At 44.4% G+C, this 10,992-nt stretch overlaps 1 long non-coding RNA gene across 1 annotated transcript; it reads right to left on the bottom strand.

Moving 5' to 3' along the window:
* Positions 1–1,907: 1,907 nt before the first annotated feature.
* On the bottom strand, positions 1,908–10,742 carry LOC122708835. Its single transcript, XR_006345330.1, has 3 exons — positions 10,688–10,742; positions 9,590–9,593; positions 1,908–1,983 (listed from the first exon to the last, which is right to left on the bottom strand). It is a non-coding gene; the product is annotated as an uncharacterized LOC122708835 (long non-coding RNA).
* Positions 10,743–10,992: the final 250 nt, after the last annotated feature.

Here is a 10,992-nt window from a genome sequence, read left to right as displayed (position 1 = left end):
GCTTCCAGAAAAGTGTGGCCCCACAGACATCTCCGTCTGTCGGTGTGTGCTTCCCCTAAACACCCTACAGGAGAGAGTTCAGTGAATCCTGCTGAAACCAGATACCTCAGGTTGGGACTCTAACCCACGTGGCTGGGACTCGAACCCAGCAAAAAGCCATGGTCTTCTGAGATCACAGGCCTGGTTTCAGGATCGAATGAAGCTCAGGTTCTTGATGTCTCATTGCAGAAAGAATTCAGTGAGAGACAGAGTGATTGGTAAGAGGTGGATTTATTCAGAGAGAAACACACTCCACAGACAGAGTGTGGGCCATCGCAGAGGGTGAGTGAGGCCTCGAAATGTGGCGTGGCTAGCTTTTAAGAGCTGGGTAATTTCATAGGCTAATGAGTAGGAGGATTATTTCAACTATTTTGGAGGCGTGGAGATTTCCAGGAATTGGGGCATGGCCCACTTTTTGGAAACCCAGGAAAATTGGGTACCGGTTTAGAATTAACCCATTTCACAGATGAGGACCGAGGCTTACGTTGGTGAAACGCTGTGTCCGCCTTCCCACAGCAAGGGGGAGATTGAGCAGAGAGAGGTTCCAGCGCAGACCGTCCACCGTGTCTCAGGTGAGACAGGCAGCCTGGGGGCCGATCCCCTAAAGGTGGCCCCTTGTGTGTTATCAAAGCTCTGCACAAAGTCCCAAGTGCGCGTCCAAGAACTGGGCCCTGGCCACCATCAGGTGTCCTCCTGGTGTGTGACCCTTAGGGTCAGCTGAGTGGGCTGGATTCTTGACATGCTTAATCATCTTCCTGTAACTTAAAAAGCTGACTGTTTTCACCAGTGTTATCTCTATGATCTTTATCTTAAGACAGACAAGCTTCTCGATGGCTCCATCACCTCGCTAAGCAGGGGTTACGTGATCTGTTGCTGGCAGGTGGTGACGTGCAGAAAGCACATGCTTGTGTGTTGAGACTTGGGTCTTAGTGAGGCCTCGGTTACTGAGTGCTTGGTCAATTCAGGGGCTTCCCAGGTGGCACAGTGGCAAAGAACCCACTTGCCAATGCAGAAGACAGAAGAGACGCAGGTTTGATCCCTGGGTGAGGAAGATCCCTTGAAAAGGGAAATGGTAATCCACTCCAGTGTTCTTGCCAGGGAGGATCCCATGGACAGAGAAGCCTGGTGGGCTACAGTTCATAGGGTTGTAAAGAGTCAGACGCAACTGAGCATGCACACATTTAGTCTATTGAAGACAGGAGACAGGAGCTGGGAACTAGCTGGATGGACATGGAGTTCGACCTGATGAGGCTTTCAAGCAGAAACTCTTTGGCAGCATCTTGAAGGGGAACCTGAACTAACTGGGAATGTTCCCATGAGAAAGACCTGGCCTTCACCCCGAATTCTGGACCTTAGAGAAGATCTAATCTAATCTGCTGGTCACATAGGAAGGCAGGGAAGCTAGGAATTCGAGAGATTCTCATCTCTGTTTCCTCATTTGAAAAGAAATAAAAGGGTAGAAGGAAATTTAAGATCCTTAAAGTTGTTTTTTGTCCCCTCTTAATTTTTTTAAGTTTATTGTTTAAAGAAACATTTGCATAAACAAACAGAAAATGTCAACATGTCAAGGTTCTAAGTACAGGAGGCGTGATAAGTGTTTCTGAGAGAACATTTCTATCAGTGTTTTTTGTAAATTTTGCTGCTATTATATTCCATGAGGATACGATCAGCCTTTTCTGCGGGGGTCTTACTTTGCTGTACGGTGTTGTTGAAACGTTCCCTTCAGCTTTGCCTAACAAAAGTCAAATAATGCCATCTGCAGCAATATGGATGGACCTAGAGATTAGCATACTAAATCAGATGGAGAAAGACAAATATCACATGATATCACTCACATCACTTACTAAAATATGACACAAATCAACACATCCACTGGAGAAGGAAATGGCACCCCACTCCAGTATCCTTGCCTGGAAAATCTCATGGACAGAGGAGCCTGGTGGGCTGCAGTCCATAGGGTCGCAAAGAGACGGGCACGGCTGAGCGACTCACACTGACTTACACTTAACCTATCCACGAGACAGAAACAGACCCACAGACATAGAGAACAGACTTGTGTTTGCCAAGGGGGAGGAGAGCAGGGGAGAGATGGATGGGAGTTTGAGGTTAGCTGATGCAAAGTAGTATAGACAGGATGGATATACTACAAGGTCCAACAGTAGAGCATAGGGAACTGTATTCAATATCCTGTGATAAACCATGATGGAAAAGAATATTTAAAATATATATCACTTGCAGCAAAAGTGATACATAGTGTATGGCAGAAATTAACACATTATAAATCAACTACACATCAATAATACAAATTAAAAAAATGAAAAGCACGCCCAAGAACCTCGAAAAAGGTACAATGAGTGAATGATGATGACAATCATTAATACTTAACAGAATATGAAAAGTTATTCTTTTAAAAAAAATGAGGATTCTTTGAAATAGATTCCTAATTTCCAGAGTCCTCCATTTTTTATTGACAAATAAGTGCCCAGGAGCTGGTGGTGTACTGTTGAGGCGACTCCAAGGTCATGTGTCTGGGAGCTCCGGCTTTTTACTGAGCGTCCCGACCCACGCGTGTCTCATGCCCTGCTCTGAATGCAACGCCTTTGGAAGGTTTTTTTGGCTATAATATGACCCAAGTCAGTTAACTGGTAAACCGCCACTCCCAACACTGCCCAATGAATGTAAACATCTAGCTTAATACCTTTATGAAAATTTGGCCATCCTGGGCACCTTCAATTAAATAAAATCTTGTAGAGAATTTTGATCTATCTACCAGATAGATGATGCATCACTTTTTCAGAGGATAGTAGAGATCAGTGGCAATCAAGACGCTCATGGCTGAAGAGCAAACCTTCTGGGCCCAGGAGGACTGCTTTGAAGGTGTCCACACTGCTTGAGAACCAGAGAGCTTTTCTTCATGTGGGCTGATGCTATCGATAGCATATTAGAAATGAAAACTGCTAAGTGTTCATCTTTTATTTATTGAAAAAGAAATCCATTACATGTTAATATAAGCAACATGTTTTAAAGAAAAATAGCTATTTCTAAAAACAAAAAATAATTTAGAGAGAAGAGTGGTATTCTTTTGTGTTTTTGTGGATCTCAGCAACGTCTGACTTAACAGAAAATGGCTAGATCCTTCTGTCTGCTCTGTCTACCATCTGTCAACAGTTGTCATGGCTGAAGAAAATTTAGCCTTGCATGGAGAGTGGGGTGTTTTATGGGCCTTTATGGGTCTTTGCTTTAAGGTCAGTTGCAATGTGGAATCTAAAACCACATGAGTGAATTTTCCCTTCTTTATTACGTTAACACATTGCATTCTTTGCACTGGTCTCTTGTGTACTGTGCCTGGATCATTTAACCATGCATGCTTTTCTAACATCAAATATTGGTGACTTAAAAAATACTGGTTCACTGACTTATACAGATCTTCCAAATGTTGACATGTTCATTCTAAATACTGAAAACTCACATTTGTTAATTTTACCATCTATCTCATCAGAAAGGCCTTTAAAGATTGGGAAGCTGGTAAGCTCAGGATGGCAGATACAAGTTTTTCAGAATTCTAATCTTTGCTTGAAAGCTCAGATTTTATCATTGGCAACAAATACTGTCATTTGTTTTCCGTGAAGTGACAGACGCACTTTATTCATTTTTGAGAAAATGTTGCCAAATACTCCACACTGAATAACCATAGTTCGTCAGTCATTCTTTCGAATTGAATGGAGTTGCATGAAAAAGGCAATAAGTTTAGTTCACAATTCAACCGAGTTCACAAGTGCTTTTCCTGGAGATAATCACCGTGCTTTGATATGTAGCAAACACACTGTATGCAGATTTCCATTTTAATCAAAGGTGTCCCTAACTAGAACTGACCCCTCCCAACCCCCCACTGTCTGGTGGTTTGATGAGTTTGTTTTGATTTGTGCCAAAGTGAAAGTGTTAGTCACTCAGTCATGTCCAGCTTCTTTCTACCCTGTGGACCCCGCCAGGCTCCTCTGTCCATGGAATTTTCCAGGCAGGAATACTGAAGTGGGTGGACATTCCCTTCTCCAGGGGATCTTCCTGACCCAGGGATCAAACCCTGGTCTTCCGCATTGCAGGCAGATTCTTTACCATCTGAGCCACGAGGGAAGCCCCTGATTTGTGACAAGGTGCAAGCAATTTTACCCACCAGTGCAAGTATCAACCTAGTTCAAAAGGCAGACAACATCTTCCTTTGTTGTTGTTCAGGCCCTCAGTCATATCTGACTCTTTGCAACCACATGGACTGCAGCACTCCAGGCTTCCCTGTCCTTTACCATCTCCTGGAGCTTGCTCAAACCCATGTCCATTGAGTCGGTGATGCCATCCAACCATCTCATCCTCTGTCACCCCCTTCTCCTCCCACCTTCAATCTTTCCTGGCATCAGGGTCTTTCCTAATGAGTCAGTTCTTTACATCAGGTGGCCAAAGTATTGGGGCTTCAGCTTCAGCATCAGTCCTTCCAATGAATATTCTAGGTTGATTTCCTTTAGGATGGACTGGTTTGATCTCCTTGCAGTCCAAGGGATTCTCAAGAGTCTTCTCCAAAACCACAGTTCAAAAGCATTAGTTCTTTGGTGCTCAGCTTTCTTCAGAGTCCAGCTCTCATATCCATACATGACTACTGGAAAAACCATAGCTTTGACTAGACCTTTGTCTGCAAAGTAATGTCTCTGTAACATCTTACTACTGTGATGAAAATAGTTTTGACCAAAACACAGAACTCTATGGGAACAATATTTGAAAAGGAAGGTTAGACAGTTTCCAAGATGTAAGTGAGAGTCTATGTCTTTAAAAAGCCTCAGAAATGGATGGCCGTGTGTTTCTGTTTCTCCAGAAACTGACAATTCTGGGGGTTGGAGACATGTAAAATGTAACTGTATCCACATCATGGGATGTAATGAAGCCACCGAAAGTGATGATTGAGAAGAAAAAATGTACAAATAATGTTGTGTGGAAAAGGCAGGTGTTCTCCTATCGACTCCAGATGGGGGGAAGCACTGGGTTTTATTTTTTCTTACATTCTCCTGTGGTTCCTACAGCCGGCATGCATTACTTTCATATTTGGAAATGATGACCAACATTCTTTCATTCTTTTTAAAAAGGAAGAGGACTTCTCAGGTGGTCCAGTGGTTTAGAATCCACCTGCCAATGTAGGGGACACGGGTTTGACCCTGGTCCGGGAAAATTCCGCCTGCCACCGGGCAGCTAAGTCTGTGCCCCACGACTACTGAGCCCGTGTTCTAGAACCTGTGAGCCACAACCTCTGAAGCCTGAGGGCCTGAAGCCCACGCTCTGAAACAAGGGAAACCGCTGCAATGAGAGGCTTGCTTGCTGCGGCTAGAGAAACATGTGGACAGCAACAAAGATCCAGCGTGGCCAAAAAGAAATAAAAAAATTTAATGTTAAAAAAATGAAATAAATAAATAAAATAAAAAAGGCAGAGAACAGGAAATGAGGAAAATCAGTCCACTGATCACAGGGTTTCTAGGTCTAAGTGCCATAACAAGAATCATAGAAAAAAGGTAAAATTTGAGTTGTGCAGCTTGTTGAGTCTGAGGCCCGTGGCAAAGCTGAAAGGGCAAAAGATGAGGTTCAACCACACCGTGGAGGGGATTCACCAGGATGAGAGATGGTCCAGCCTGGTCATTGTCAGCTAGATGCCGGCAGTGGCCGCTTTGGATGTTTATCAGTAGTATTTGTATCTGTAAACAGTCTCCTATGTTTCTCTGCTACAATCCCCAGTGGTAAGAGGTATCTCCCAGGATGACCTTGAAAGCTTCCCACATTCTTTTGGTAAAGTTCTGTTCGGGCCTAAATGTTTACGTCTCTCCAAGTTCTTATGTCGAATCCTTAAACCCACTTGGAGGTGGTCTTTGAGGCAGAGCAGACTCAATGGATATAAATTTGAGCAAACTCCAGGAGACAGTGGAGGACAGAGGAGCCTGGAGTGCTGCGGTCCATAGGAACGCAAAGAGTCGGACAGGACTTAGCTACTGAACAACAACAGACAGTAGCAAATGTTGGCAAAGATGCAGAGCAAGTGGAATGGTCCTCCACTGCTTGTGTGAAAGCAAATAGTACATCACTATGGAGAACAAAGTTGCTTTTTAAAAATACTGTCACACACATGTGATTCAGCAATCCCATCCTGCGTACTTATCTGAGGGATTTAGATGTGGTCCTGAGGCCGGGCCCTCCTGATGGATCCGGATCCTTATGGCAAACGAAGAGGACCCAGCTCTGTCTGTCCCTCTGTGAGCATGCGCTGAGGAAAGGCCAGGATGTCAGCAAGCTGCTGTCTGGAAACCAGAAAGTGAGTCCCCACCAGGAGCTGAGTCCACAGGGACCTTGACCTTGGACTTTCCAGCCTCTGGAACTGGGAGAATTCCGTATCTGCTGTTTGAGCCCCCAGAAGATGGTACTTTGTTAGCAGCCTAAGCTGATGAACATGGGCTCTTTGGACTCATTCATTAGTGGAATGCATGGCGAACTTGAGCAGACTGGAGACGCAGAGGTAGCTGTGTTTTCTGATAAGCCCCGGGGAATCGGGGCTTATTAAACAAAATGCGTAACTATGCAATGGAATAGTATTCATCCATAGAAAGGATGGAAGTACTGACATTTGTTGCAACATGAACAGGGCTTGAAGGCATGATGTTCAGGAAAAACAGAAAGAAGACCAGTGTCACTTAGAGCTGGGAGTGGGGACAGGAGGATCCAGGAGTGATCCATCAAGGGAACAAGGTTTCTTTATGAGATTGTGAAAGTTTTCTAAAACTGTGGTGATAGTTTCACCTCTGTGTGAATATACTAAAAACCATTGAACTGTACATTTTCAGTGGGTGAATTGTATGGTATGTGAATTGTATCTCCATAAAGTATCTCTTCCAACAACACAAGAGAAGAGTCTACACATGGACATCACCAGATGGTCAATACCAAAATCAGATTGATTATATTCTTTGCAGCCAAAGACAGAGAAGCTCTATATAGTCAGCAAAAACAAGACCAGGAGCTGACTGTGGCTCAGGTCATGAACTCAGATCATGAACTTACTGCCAAATTCAGACTTCAATTGAAGAAAGTAGGGAAAACCACCAGATCATTCAGGTATTACCTAAATCAAATCCCTTACGACTATACAGTGGAAGTGACAGATAGATGCAAGGGTTTAGGTCTGATAGACAGAGAGCCTGAAGAACTATAGACAGGTTCGTGACATTGTACAGGAGTCAGGGATCAAGATCATCCCCAAGCAAAAGAAAAGCAAAAAGGCAAAATGGTTGTCTGAGGAGGCCTTACATATAGCTAAGAAGAGAAGTGAAAGGCAAAGGAGAAAAGAAAAGATACAGCCATTTGAATGCAGAGTTCCAAAGAATAGCAAGGAGAGATAGGAAAGCCGTCCTCAGTGATCAATGCAAATAGAGGAAAACAATAGAATGGGAAAGACCAGAGATCTTTTCAAGAAAATTAGAGATACCAAGGGAATATTTCATGCAAAGATGGGCACAATAAAGAACAGAAATGGCATGGACCTAACAGAAGCAGAAGATATTAAGACAAGAGGTGGCAAGAATACACAGAAGAACTGTACATAAAAGATCTTCACGACCCAGATAACCACGATGGTGTGATCACTCACCTAGAGCCAGACATCCTGGAGTGTGAAGTCAAGTGGGCCTTAGAAAGCATCACTACAAACAAAGCAAGTGGAGGTGATGGAATTCCAGCTAAGCTATATCAAATCCTTAAAAATGATGCTGTGAAAGTGCTGCACTCAATATGTCAGCAAATTTGGAAAACTCAGCAGTAGCCACAGGACTGGAAAAGGTCTGTTTTCATTCCAATCCCAAAGAAAGACAATGCCAAAGAAAGTTCAAACTACTGCACAGTTGCACCATCTCACATGCTAGTAAAGTAATGCTCAAATTCTCCAAGCCAGGCTTCAACAGTACATGAACTGTGAACTTCCAGATGTTCAAGCTGGAATTAGAAAAGGTAGAGGAACCAGAGATCAAATTGCCAACATCTGTTGGATCATTGAAAATGCAAGAGAGTTACAGAAAAACATCTACTTCTGCTTTATTGACTATGCCAAAGCCTTTGACCATGTGGATCACAACAAACTATGGAAAATTCTTAAAAAGATGGGAACACCAGACCACCTGACCTACCTCCTGAGAAAGCTGTGTGCAGGTTAAGAAGCAACATTTAGAACTGGACATGGAACAACATGGATCCAAATAGGGAAAGAAGTATGTCAAGGCTGTATATTGTCACCCTGCTTATTTAACTTATACACAGAGTACATCATGGAAATGCTGGGCTAGATGAAGCACAAGCTGGTATCAAGATTGCTGGGAGAAATATCAATAACCTCAGATATGCAGATGATACCACCCATACGGCAGAAAGTGAAGAAGAACTAAAGAGCCTCTTGATGAAAGTGAAAGAGGAGAGTGAAGTTGTCTTAAAAACTCAGCATTCAGAAAACTAAGATCATGGCATCTGGTCCCATCACTTCATGGCAGATAGATGGGGAAACAGTGGAAGCAGTGGCTGACTTTATTTTCTTGGGCTCCAAAATCACAGCAGATGGTGACTGCAGCCATGAAATTAAAAGATGCTTGCTCCTTGGAAGAAAAGCTATGACCAACCTAGACAGCATGTTAAAAAGCAGAGGCATTTTTTGCCAACAAAGGTCAGTCTAGTCAAAGCTATGGTTTTTCCAGTAGTCATGTATGGATGTGAGAGTTGAATTATAAAGAAAGCTGAGCACCAAAGAATTGATGCTTTTGAACTGTGGTGTTGGAGACGACTCTTGAGAGTCCCCTGGACTGCAAGGAGATCCAACCAGTCCATCCTAAAGGAATCAGTCCTGAATATTCATTGGAAGGACTGATGCTGAAGCTGAAACTCCAATACTTTGGCCATCTGATGCAAAGAACAGACTCATTGGAAAAGACCCTAATGCTGAGAAAGATTGAAGGCAGGAGGAGAAGGGGATGGCAGAGGATGAGATGGTTGGATGGCATCACCGACTCAATGGACTTGAGTCTGAGTAAGCTCTGGGAGTTGGTGACGGACAGGGAGGCCTGGCGTGCTGTAGTCCATAGGGTTGCAGAGAGTCGGACACGACTGAGCAACTGAACTGACCTGAACTGAAAGTTATTTTAAAAGTCTCTTACATTCTCTTTTAGTATTTTTACATAAAATAAACAAACAATTGCTAAAAATGTGGGTAGAAGCCTCCTTTCTACCAAATTTCTGGATCTGTTCCCTTTCCTTCTTCACCAAGGCAGCCACGGCCACGGATTCTGTCCTCCTGTCTATGGTTTAGGTCATTGTTCCGTAGCTTCAAAGCATCTTTTATTTCCACCACAAGAGTTTTGGGAGACAGAATCATCATTTGCTCATCTCCATTTGACAGATGAGCCAACTGAGGTCTGAAAGGTCACAACTGAGCTGCCCAAGCTCAAAACTCCAAGCCAACTCCCACAAGACACTATTGTGCCAACTGTGTTACCAACCTGTTTTTTGTTCCCTATTTTTCCAAGCCTCTTTGGCAAAATCGCACAAGTGATCCCATTAATCTGTTTCCATGAGAAGAACGTTATGCATAACATTAGCAGTGAATATGTTACACACAGAAATCTCAAAACATCTCCGGTATTTTTCAGGAAACATTTTTACAGTCTTAAGGTGATTTTACAAATCCTTCTCTAAAAGGTGAAAATTGCTATTCTGAACAGCTCGAGCAGACGATCCTGGTTTCTTAAGGAGAACTCGATTAATTCACACCTGCCGGACCTGCAAATGTCAGAAATCTCCCAACAAGCTTTGAACATTTTACAGCTTTTGTCTGCAAAGGGTGAGAAACAAGAGGAACTGAGAGGTTTTGCATTTCACATATTTCATCACAGAGGAAATGGACCTGCTATGAGCCATGAAATATGTGCTCAGAGAGGGATGAATAAAACTTGCAAACTCTGCTAGAATCCCAATTTGGGCAGCCCCTGACCACTTCCACCCCAGCACCCCTCTGTGACTCGCCCTAAATCCAGCCACTGTGCCTCGGACAAGCCACTGTGGCCGCTGACTTTGGTGGGGTCCCCAGGATCTGTAAGGCATCCTGGGTAGACACAGAGATAGACAAGACTTGGCCCTTGCCTTCAGCGCAGTGTTACGCGTTAACTGAGGTTGATTTGCTTCTTTTTAAACTGTGGCCCATGATAGTGAGAAAGAATGTTTTTTAAGAGGCCTTTTATATCCAGGAATAGAGACGCACACATTGGCTGGGGTCTCAGTGCAGGTGTCTGGCAGATGAGCCAGAGGCTCCGGAACCCCAGCTCCACGTGGACAATCCAGGTGCCTGTGACCTCATATGACCTTATATGGAAACAGCATCCTTGCAGATGGAATTAGTGAAGTTGAGGTCTCCCTGGATTCTGGTGGGCCCTTAATCCAGCTTCCTTGGTAGCTCAGTGGGTAAAGAGTCCGCCTGCAGTGTGGCAGAGCCGTGTTCAATCCCTGGCTTGGGAAGATCCCATGGAGAAGGAAATGGCAACCCACTCCAGTATTCTTGCCTGGAGAATCCCATGGACAGAGGAGCCTGGCGGGCTACCGTCCATGGGGTCACAAAGAGGCGGACACAACTGAGCGACTAACACTTTCACTTTCACACTTAATCCAGCACGGTGACCGTTTAAGACCCGGGGAATTTGGACAGAGAGGCGCCCACAGGGGAGACGAGACGCGGGGAGGAGAAGCCGCGCGGGACTGAAGAGATGCAGCCGCGGCCGGGGGTGGGGAGCGGGGCGGGTTGGGGGAAGCCTGGGACCAGCGGGAGCTGGAAGAGGCAGGAAGGTCGCCGGGTCTCGGAGGGAACGTGGCCCTTCCGTCACCTGGATTGTGCATTCCTGGCGTCCA

The sequence above is a fragment of the Cervus elaphus genome, chromosome 15 (assembly GCF_910594005.1).
Source record: "Cervus elaphus chromosome 15, mCerEla1.1, whole genome shotgun sequence".
NCBI classification, from domain to species: domain Eukaryota; kingdom Metazoa; phylum Chordata; class Mammalia; order Artiodactyla; family Cervidae; genus Cervus; species Cervus elaphus.
The sequence above is the reverse complement of the archived record's forward strand: the minus strand, read 5'-3'. Positions and strand labels throughout refer to the sequence as shown.